The 11,239-nt window shown below is 44.8% G+C and overlaps 1 protein-coding gene and 1 pseudogene across 2 annotated transcripts in view; one reads left to right on the forward strand and one right to left on the reverse strand.

Moving 5' to 3' along the window:
• The first annotated feature begins 4,556 nt into the window (after window positions 1-4,556).
• Window positions 4,557-11,239, forward strand: part of Susd6 (sushi domain containing 6) — a 107,314-nt gene continuing 100,631 nt past the window's right edge. Inside the window, exon 1 of one of the 2 annotated variants that reach the window (XM_048798577.1) lies at window positions 4,557-4,573. The gene's annotated coding sequence lies outside the window, so the exon portion shown is untranslated. Of the gene's footprint in view, window positions 4,574-6,049; window positions 6,295-11,239 lie in introns of those variants that run through there. The other variant, XM_015490574.2, reaches the window with a different exon arrangement.
• The window catches only part of LOC107143482, a 48,156-nt pseudogene continuing 42,804 nt past the window's right edge, over window positions 5,888-11,239 (reverse strand).

An 11,239-nucleotide genomic window follows, 5' to 3' on the forward strand; every position in this document is an offset into this window, starting at 1 on the left:
AAAAAATTTTTTTTTTTTTTTTTTTTTTTTTTAAACTAGGGATTGAACCCACCCAACTTTTTTTGCAGGGGTGGGGAGATAGGGTCTCCCTAAGTTGCTACCTATGTTGCTGAGGCTGACTTTGAACTTGCAGTCCTCCTGCCTCAGCCTCCCAAATCACAGGGTCTCACAGGTTCTTGACCAGCTCTAAGGATTGGTACCTTGTTGATGATGCTGGCTCGAAGATTCCGGTAACTGCCTGAGCTTAGGATCTTCCTCTTCTGGAGAGGGAGCTGCCCCTGAACTCAGGCTGACTAAGCCCCGCCCGGCCCACCCATGTTGGACTCTGACTTGCTATGGTAAGGGTGGACTGAATACTTCTACCTCCCTGGGGTCAAGTGAGTTTACTTTGAGGGCTGCCCAAGAAATCTTGAACTGAAAGAGAAACTCATGCTAATTCCTGGTGAGATCACACAAGCCAGTTACCTGCTCAGTGCCTTGACTTCCTTATAGGTAAAATTGAGGGGTCATAATGTCTCCTCATTTTGGGGATAAAACAAGCAGATAGGCGAAAAAAGCACTTTCAGGGAGATCAAGAGAAACATAAGGAAAATTTGGGTTATTTTTGCGATTTTTGTTGGAAATAGGAGGGGCTATGTGGTTTATTTGAGTAAGTGTGACCTTTGGTACAGACAAACAAGAATCAATTCTGGTTTTGCAACATACCAGCTATGTGGTTTTTGATAAGGCACAAACATCTCTCTGAGCCTCCCATGTAAATTGGTGTTGATGATACTTAACATGGAGGATTTTTGCCAAAACAGAGGTTACAGAGATTAAGTTCCTACCAAGTACTTGGCACACAGTAGGTACTCTATAGATTATTATATGTAATAAGCATAGCAACAGAGGTACCACATATTTATTCTTTTCTCTCCCTCATTTCTCAAGGAATCAAACTCCTCCGTCCTGCTTGTAGGTGGTAAAGCACGCATGATCCTTATTAGATTCTCAGGGGATGAAGAAGCACACCCTGCCTCCTGGCTTCCTACAGGAGGGACCAACTCATCCTAGTTTGCTGAGACTCTTTTAGTTTTGCCACTAGAAGTCCCACATCCCTAGGACCCTCTCATCCCAGTCAAACTGGGATGGTTGATTCCTCTACTTGCTCCCAGCCAGGGCTAGGCTAACTCCTCTGGTGTTCTCCTGTGCTTAGATTGTGAGCCTTCAGATTTGTATTGGGGGCTGTGGGTGTAGCTCAGTGGTAGAGGGCTTACCTAGCACTCCTGTCCACACCTCATAGGCCCAGGGTAATCCCCAGTACTGTCAAAGAAAAAAAAATGTATCAAAGTTCAGGCATCTTAAATCCTTTCACAGTAAAGCAAAGTCTAAATAAATAAGTGCTGCAGTCCGGCTGCAGCAAACTAACTCGGGGGGGTGACGAACAACTTGTGTACATTGATACAGCAGGAGTGGGAGCCGTTTATTGTAGGACAGGAGGGGTATATATACATTTCACACAGCTTATCTTAATTAACATAAACTAGATACAGCAGTCAACCAATAAGGAATCTCCACACTTAATGACTCGATGGCGTTACTTCACAAACCACTCCCTCTGGCAAAATGCCAGGCGCCATCCTGACTTGTTTACAGACCCTAACATTTCCCCCTTTTGTTTAATTTAAATAACGACCATAATGGTTTTTACACAAACACCATAAATAATCTGCTACAAGCAGAAGGGGAGGATACAAAATGCCACAATACCAAGCCAATTGATGGCTCCAAGTAAGAAGACTTTGGAAAAATTATACCAGCAATGACACCGTTAGCAAAGATACCAAGTTACAATTTGTTGTAGATTACAGTTTGTTGTCTCAGTTCAGGTAAAGCAGTGTCTCAATAGATTAACTCACAGTCCAGGTAAATCACAGTCCAGGTAAGTTAGCAGCTAGCTTGATCTGAAGTCTCGTCTGGTTCTCAGCAACATCAGAAATTCTTCCACCCTCGTCTTTATCAGCACTGGGACGAAGGTAGGAACTCCGGCAATGCTGGCTAAAGAAAATCCTGTAGCATTCCACTAAGAAAACAACCTTCTGAACAATTTAGTACATTATTTCAAGGTTTTTTTACATTTGAAATAAGCCTTAATAGTGCTCATTACTCATCAGCCTCCAGGTGTGGGAGAACCATTGTAGTTATTGACATTGGAAATGATCAAACTTCAGGGAGCCCCAGATGGCCCCGGGGCCAAGTCAGGCGCCATCCTGACTTGTTTACAGACCCTAACAAATAAGTAAAAATAAAAAAATTAGTTTTGGGGATGGGGTTGTGGCTCAGTGGTAGAGTGATCGCCTAGCATGTGTGAGGCACTGGGTTTGTTCCTTAGCACCACATTAAAAATGAATAAATAAAATAAAGGTATTATATGCAATGACAACTAAAAAAATTCTTAAAAATATTAGCTCTGGTCTTAAAATTCATTACTAGGTATAAGTAACAGAAAACAAAACAAAACAAACAAAAACTCAAGCAGGGTTTGGTGGTGCATGCCTGGAATCCCAGTGATGGGGAGGTTGAGGCAGGAGGATCACAAGTTAAAAGTCAGCCTCAGCAATTTATTGAGATCCTAAATAATCAGGCATTACCCTGTCTCTAAATAAATAAATAAATAAATAAATGGGCTGGGGATGTGGCTTGGTGTTTAAACCCCCCTGGGTTCAATCCCTAGTACCCCCTGCCAAAAATAAATTATGTAGATACATATTGTATGGTTCAGTTTATACAAAGTCTCAGAATAGGTAAATCTATAGAGATAGAAAGTAGATTATTGATTGGAATGGTAGGAAGTGGAAGGTAGAGAAGAAGAAGGAAGAACCTCCTACAGTTTCTTTTTGCAATGGTTGTACAACACTGAAAATATACTATAAACCATTGAATTGTACATTTTTCTTTGGGGAAGGGTAATTGAACCCAGGACCTCACACATGCTAGGCAAGTGCTTTATATCACTGAGCTCCATCTCCAGCCCTTTCTATCTTTATTTGGAGATAGGTCTTGTTAAGTTCACAAGGCTGGCCTTGGACTTGTGAACTTTATGTCTCAGTCTCCTGAACTGCTGGGATTATAGTTGTGTGCCAAATTGTGCTGGCAAATTGTACACTGTAAATGAATAATTGTACATTTAAACTGTGGTCTGGTGGCATGTTAGTTATATTTCAGTAAAATTGTTGTGCTTTAAAAATAGTTTTAAAGATTTTAGACCATTTTTTTTAATTAAAAAAAAATCAGGGCTGGAAATGTAGCTCAGTGGTGGAGTGCTTCTTAGCTAGGTGGTAGAGCACTTGCCTAACATGCGTGAGGCCAGGGTTCTATCCCTAGCACTGTAAAAAGAGGCAAAACAACAGTTACCTCTCACTTCAGAATATCTAAATCAAATTATTCTTAACATTCACCTTGGGATATCTCTTCAATGGGATAAAAGTTATATCTATTCTGGCTCAGGAAGTACCATCCCCATTTTGCAGATGAGAAGAGCAAGGCCCCATAAGCAGAAGGGACTTTGGCTTTGGTTTATAAGGGGGCAAGTGGAACCTCAGGCAGGAGGGGCAAAGGGCAGGGAAGAGGCTGGTGTGCCAGTGTATACTGAGGGAGTAGAAACTCACCCTTTTGCTGACAAGGGAGAACAGAAGGAAATGCACACTGAAGTGTGAGGCTCAACCAAAGTACCACTCCTTTTGGTAAGTGGGGAGGGCATTCCAAGTAGAGGGGAACAGCTGGGCACAGGCTCTGAGATGTGACAACAGTGGCTTGTTAGAGACCAGTAAGTGGTGTGGGGAGGCTGGAGTCTGGGTATATGGAAAGAAGGGAGAATTTGGGCCAGATTTTGGGTAGCACTGGACTCTTGGTCCTAGCTGGGGAGTTTGTGGTACTGGGGGCACTCTCCCATTGAGCTACACCCTGACACCCTGCCCTCCCTCTATTTTTCCTAAGACAGGGTCTCACTAAGTTGCTCAAGCTGGCCTTGAACCTGTGATCCTCCTTCCTCCTGCTGGGGAGTTTGGTTTCATCCTGTGGGCCTGGGTTTCAGGGGAGTATTTTAAGTAGTGATTAACAGCTGTGTAGGGTCTCAGAAGCCATTTTGCAGGTTTTGCATGAGGTCACCTGTTAGTGGTCAAACTGACTGTGGTGCAGAGTCAGGGAATTAGCTGTTTTCCTAGATAATCTGACCTGCATGTTGATGCCTACTTTTTTCTCTTCCTTTTTTTTTTTTTCTCCTCTCCATTTGTCTTCTTCACTTATTCTTCCACCCTTTCCCCTTGTTTCCTTTGTCCTTATCCCTTTCCTGAACCTTGCATGGGCCCTGGCCCTGAGCTGTTCCAAGCCTGGGCACAGGTTTTGCTGAGCTTAATTCTGATATTTGCTTTTCAACCCCCTGATGGTCTGGGCAGTGTAGCTCCACTAGAGGGAGGAAATGAGCAGGAAAGGAGGGTGTTCATCTTGCCCAAGGAAGAGGAGGAAGAAAGAAGGCAGAGCAAGGACCGTCCTAAGAGAAAGGTAGCAACTTGCTTCAGGTTGCTGTGGGGCCCAGGTGAGGGCTCTCTTGGGAATGTGTGTGTGTGTGCTGGGGAGAGGGCACCGTGCTTGCTTTGTTTGAGCTTCTTCAAAGATTCACAGCCCTGTTGATTCACAGCCTGAAAGCCTTTCTCCAGAGGCCTTGAGGTGTTGTATTCTTGCCAAAGGGCATCTGGCAAAAGAAAAAAATAAAAATTTCGGGCCTGGGGGTGTAGCTTAGTGGTAGAGTACTTTCAGAGCATGCGTGGAACTTTGGTTTGCATCCTCAGCACTACAAGGGGAAGAGGAAAAAACAAACACATCTGGGAGGATAGGCCTGCCTGATCCAAGCTGCTGTAAAGGCATAAGTGTGTGGAGTTTAATGCGGCCTCTGCCACTGCTTTTCAAGGTGGAGTGCCACCTCAACATTTAAAAAAAGATTTTTTTTTAGTTGTAGATGGACACAATACTTTTAATTAATTTATTTATTTATTTTTATGTGGTGCGGAGGATCCAACCCAGTGCCTCATATATGCAAGGCAAGCGCTCTGCAACTGAGCCACAATCCCAGCCTCCACTTCGACATTTATGGAGCACCTCTGAGAGGCAAGGTTCAAGGGCCTCAGGCAAAAGATAAGTTTGTCATACTCCCTGACCTCAAGGTGCCAGGAGCCTTGTAAACACATAAGCCCAAGGAGCATCTGTAGTGAGAAGTCGCCACCACATGACGTAGCCATACAGTGCACCAACTGCTCACTTAGGATTTGATGGAGTAGCCCTAGGAGGCAAGGCTCCGGAGGGGAAAAATAGCTAGGAGCGTGGTGGGGTTCTAGCCGTGGCTCTGCCAGTCTTTGCTCTAAATTTCAGTTTCCTTAACCTTGAGATCCATCCTGTGCTTTTAATATGCTTGAGAGATCACTTGCTCATTAAAAGAGAAGCCTGAGGCTGACCCCAGATTTATTGAATCAGAATAACTGGAGGTGGGGCCCCATCTGTATTTCCACACCCACCCACCCCTCGAGGCAATTTTGAGGTTAGTAGGCTGCTCACCAGAGTTTAAGGAGTACTGCTTTAATAGGGGGATAATAACCTGCTTCAGAGATTGGTCAGGCGAGCTAACAAGGCAACGTGCGTAAAAGTCTTGTAAACCGAGAGCAGCTCACTTCTTTGCAAACGATAGTAATTCAATAATCTAAAATAACACCTAAATAATAATAACAGTACAACAACTGGAGAGCGCACTGCAAACTCTGTGCAGTCCGAATAGTTACTACAGCTGATCCACACCAGCTCACTCAGAGGGGCTGTCCCTTTAAGGCACCCCCATCGCCGTCTCGCCTCCCGTGGGGCGTCAGACCCGGCTGGCGACGCGTGCGTGCCAAGCCTCTTCGCGGGTCAGTCGCTGCGGCGCGCGCCGGCGCTTGCGCGTGCGCGCCTGGCTCCGCCCCCTCCCCGCCCCTTTCCCTCCTCCCTCCGCGGGGCCTCCCCCGCCCGCGCGGTACAGCTGGGTCAGTGACGCTGGCGCCGCCGCCGCCGCCGCCGCCGCGTTCCATTCTCCGAAGCCGGCGACCGCCTCGTTGCCTCCCTCCCTCTCGCCTGCCTCCTCCTCCCGCAGCGCCGGCCAGCGCAAACTAGACAAGGGCACGCGGGGCCTCGCCGAGACCCGAAAGGGTTGCAGGCTCGCGCAGCGACGGAGTGGATCCCGCGGCGCGGAAGCTGCGAGTGTCCCCCTCCCGGAGGTCTCCGCGCCGCTCCCGGGTGAGTTGTCACCGGGGCCGGGGCCGGCATTGTGTCGCTGGCGCTCCTGGCCGGCTGTCAGGGGCGCGGGTGGGCGCGCACCGCCCGGATGGACGCTGGTGGGAGCCCTGACCGTCTGCTCCCCGCGACGGCCTGCTGTCACCCGGTTGTGAGCGGCACCGGCGGTAGCCCCGCGCCGGCTTGGCCCGGCCCGGACTGCGGGGTGGCGGTGTGAGGTGTACCGGGCTGAGAGGGGACCGGACGGCTGACTGGAGGTCGGGCACTTGGTGCCCGCACTCCGGGCAGAGCCAAGAGGGCCAGCGCTCTTTATCGGGTCGGTACAGAGGGGTAGGCGGAGGCCCTCTTTTTATTACTGTTACTCTTTCCCTCCCTCCGAGTAAAGCTGCAGGTCCTGCGCTGGGCAGGGCAGACTTAGCGGAGGTGGATTTCCTGAGGAAATCGTGGAGTCGCCTGTGCGTATGCGTGAGCCTTCTGGAGCCCCTGTGCCTCTCATCCGCTCTTTAATCTAAAAAACTTTTCTTATTATCTGGGCTGAAACTCATCAAAGCCACTTCCTGTCTGTTTTTTTTTTTTTTGTGGACATACATATAGACTTCCTTTTTTAGAGATTGGTTTTTAGAGACTTCAAATATTAGTGTGAGTCTGACTCTCCCGCACGATGGTGGCTGTGCAGCTGCCAAAGTGGAAAAAGTTACCTGTAACGCGATTGGGAGGGCAGATGGTAATGGGAACTGTAAGACTCAGGAGAAAAGAGGCATCAAAAACAAGTATTTGGCTGGTTCAAGGGAAATTCATCTCTCAGCAAAGAGGCCTAATGTTGCTGTTGCCACAGAATTTTTTTCTCGATGGCAGGCAGCGTGCAGGGCTTTGTTGCTCTTGCTAACGGGTTGTTTGTGCTCTCTACAGAGGTGGGGAAGATTACCCAGTTCAATTTAACCACATTGAAGGTATTTACTTCCTTTTTAGATCTACAGAGTGGGGAGTTTGTCTTTCCATCCTTTTCAGTGATTAGTGCACTTCTTTACTGTTTGAATCCCTTTGGGTTAAAAAATATGTATGAACTTTTTCTGTCTTGGGAATTCCACACCCAAATTGTCACCATCTAGTGGAGGCTAGTAGAGACATGCCCTTGGCACTGAGTTCTGAGTGTTCTGAGCTTTGCATTTTTTTGTTAGATGCATATTCAACAAGAAATGAAGATTTTTCTTATAGTTGGATATTTCTCCCCCTCAGTTAAGGAGTATTTTAATAAAGCAACAATAATAGCAATAATGTGGAAAATTTTTTGACTTACTGTGTGCCAAGTTTTTTGCTGAGAGTTTCACTTTTCATTCTCATTTAATAACAAATTTTCGAGGTGACTATTGTCTCCCCATTTTTTTCGATTGAGACCAAAGCTAGACAAGTTAAATAACTTGCCCAAGGTCACTAAGAGATTTTGGAGTCTTTCTAGAACTTTCTTGCACAATTACTTCAACCCGTTTCTGAGATTATGTATATCCTTAACACTCCAAGATACACATATGGTATATTTGCACAACACTTATTCATTTTCACAAGTATTTATGTGATACAGAATGTTTGCCAGACACATTCTATACTAGGTGTTGGGATACTGCAGTGAATAAGACAGAACCCAGTCATGTCCTCATGGAGCTCACTAAGTCAACTTATTTTGGTTTATGTTGTTTGCTTTCCTAATGGCCCTTTGCTGCTTAAGAAACATTTGCCCAATAAGTTAAATAGAAGACAGTATCAATATGAAGCATGTAGATGGGATTCTGGTCTATAGAGTGAGTTCTTGGATACTGTAAAAAAAAAAAAAATGGTATATGAAACATATCCTCACCTGCTACTAAAAAGTCTCAGGTCTCCAGGGGATCAGTGTTTAAACCTGAGAACAAAGCCACTATCCAATGGCAGAGTTTTACTTAATTGCAGAGGCCAGCCTTCTCAAAACCCAGAATTTATCCCACTGAAAGAAGAGGAAGATAGGTAGAATAAGGTGCTACATGCAGGCTAGCAGGTGAGGAGACCTCAGCACTTTGCTTGGTTTCCTGGCAGGTGTCCATGGTGCTGTGATTGAACTTGTGCTCTTATGTAATGGTGCATCTCCTGGCAGGGGATTTCCTCCTTGGCTGTTGCTGGGGCAGCAGTTCCTGCTGCTCCCCTCCTCCTCTGCATATACACATACATTTATTCTCCTAAGGTAATAATTCACCTGGCTTCTAAAAGTAAGACTTCTTTCAAGTTTATTGTTACTAAGCATTGTTTCACTTCTGCAAGCTTGTCCATCCCACAGATAAAAACTTGCCTTTTGTTTCAGAACTTTCCTTGTGTTCTTGATCCATGTTCTTAGCTCTCCTGACAACCAGGTTACTGCTGGTATCTTCTGTGGACTCAGAGAAATACAGCAGCTTTACAAAACAAACAAAAAGGAGGAACATAATATTCCTCATTGCAGCAACAGGGGAACTGGGAGAATAAAACACTTGCTGGTAGAGAGGAAAAGCCAGAGAGCACAGGCTCTTGTCTTTCCCTTCTAGTTTCCCATTTACCAAGGGACAATTCATGAGAGACAGTGGCTGGGCCATTTGCAGATCCACTGGGCCAGGTTGCATAACTGCCATACATAGAGCATTTTACTGAACTCCTGAGCTGACATGCAATCTCCAGGCTGAAGCTGACAAACAGGATTCATTTTCCCTTCTCTGTCTGCTTAGACTCTAGGGAATTCTTGTTTGGGGAGCATTCTCTCAAGCAGTAGGAGAATGATGAGAAGGAACAAATAGAGAAACGAATTCTGTGGCTTTTTTTTTTTTTTTAACTGTTAAAGCAAACATTGCTCTCTTGCAGACATGAGTATTGAGGATTAGGAAATTTGGGTTAAGGGAAGCACTTAGATAAATGCATGTGTGATGAGAAGAACACCCCTCCCCCCAGTTTCTCTTCAAATTCTATAGTCCCTTTTATGTTGGTTGCTGTAACAAAATACCTGGAGAATCAGGTAATTTATTAAGAATACAAGTTTATTTGACTCATAGTTTTGGAGACTGGGAAGTTCAAGAGCTTGATGCTGGCATTCTGCAGCATCCTAGGTTATCACATAGTGAAACAGCAATCTTGATAGCTTGGGTCTCTTCCTTTTCTTAAGCCACTAATGCCATCATGGAAGCCCCACCCTCATGACCTCATCGGCACTTAATTACCTTCAGCTACCTACACCTTCCTGTCCCACCTTCAAATAGCATTAACATATAAATTTGAGGTTTAAGATTCCAACACTTGAATTTTTAGAAGACACATTTAAACTAGAATACCTATACACCTCACTGTAGTGAAGTTTCATTTAGTGGACTAATCTTTTAAAAATTCATGTTCTTAAATTATGTTACCACATCATGGGATACTTAGAAACTAGAGCAGTGAGAAATATTGCCTGTAATGTGGGAGGGCCGTTTCTCTGTTGATGGGAGCAAACGCTGTAGCTTGAGGTTGAGGTTGGGGTTGGGGACTTTGTGATGGGTATTTGAGGCTGTTAATAGCTTTGGATCTGAGATCCAGGAAGCAATCAGGCAAGCCTCCTTCAAGCATCAAGGTCTGCTCACTGGACCCTGGCTCAAATTCAGTGTAATCATTGTTCCCTTGGATGATTGTAAATTCAGGAGTATTGTTGTGTATAAACCTTTTATGTGAGAAGGTAGAGGTTCTGGTAGGCCCTATATATTCTTCCTTCTTGTGCTCATGATTGTGTGTAAGGTTCCCTTTTTCTTTCCCTTTCATTTTATTTATTAATTTTTTTGGCCTAGAAACCAGCAGCGCTCTCATCCTGGTTCTCACTTGGGTGTGGAAGTCTCTGTGCTGTAGACCTCAGCAGCAGCACTGGGCTAGGTCACTGCATCTGTGAAAGGCCAGCTGTGCTACTGTCAAGGTTGGGGTGAGCAGTATCTCTGAAGATACTGGGTATAGTAAGCAGGAAGTGCAACTGCAGCGAGATCTGAACTGAGAACTAGAGTCTGGTGTTCTTGTGATGTATTCTCCCTCCCTGAATCTTACATCTTAAAAAAGGAAAACAGCCACCATTAATATCTGAAGGCTGCATGCCAAGAATTCATGCAATACTCCCGAAACAGGATATTACTGAAGCATTTTCTCAAGCAGAAACAGATGTAGTTCCCTGTTACTGTGGCCGTTGTTAGTAGATCCTTAAAATTACTTGAGAGTGTGTCCCCTAATGTGTACGCTCCCATGCATGGCAGTATTTCATTTAAATTTTTCTTTTTTTTAATAGAGCCCCATTTCTTGATTTGGGTAAGTTAGCCTGGGATTCCTGATGACAGTAGTAGATTGTCAGTAGGTTTGCAGACTGCATAGGTGGTGACTGACAATTCTTTATTACTCAAAAGAGAATCTTGTACAGTGAAAAATTAAATGATTTAGGATTCTTTTCTCTTGCAATTGGAGATTGGAAACAAAATCTCAGAGAAGAGACATGAATAGGGACTCTTTCCCGGCCTCATCTTAAGTACTCTTTCTTAAGGAGGAGAAACATCTATCTAATCTTTCCGAATATAACTTAGTTGCCAGCAGTGACTTGTCTTCTCCCATAGAAGTTTAAGATCAGAGTGTGGAGCTGCTTAATTCCCCCCCCCCCCAGCTAGAAGGATTCAGCTTCTAACAAGGCCAGTAAAAATGGAACTGGCTTCTGGGACTGGGCTGTTTATCCTTCTTTGGGTTGTTCTTTGATCTCGATAAACTAAGTGGGTGGAAGTTTGAAAAAGAACAAGATGGTTTTGCTTATTTTGCATTTTATTTATTTATTTATTTATTTTAATTGGTTGTTCAAAACATTACAAAGCTCTTGACATATCATATTTCATACATTTGATTCAAGTGGGTTATGAACTCCCATTTTTACCCCGTATACAGATTGCAGAATCACATC

The sequence above is a fragment of the Marmota marmota genome, unplaced genomic scaffold, assembly GCF_001458135.2.
Source record: "Marmota marmota marmota unplaced genomic scaffold, marMar, whole genome shotgun sequence".
In the NCBI taxonomy this organism is placed as follows: domain Eukaryota; kingdom Metazoa; phylum Chordata; class Mammalia; order Rodentia; family Sciuridae; genus Marmota; species Marmota marmota.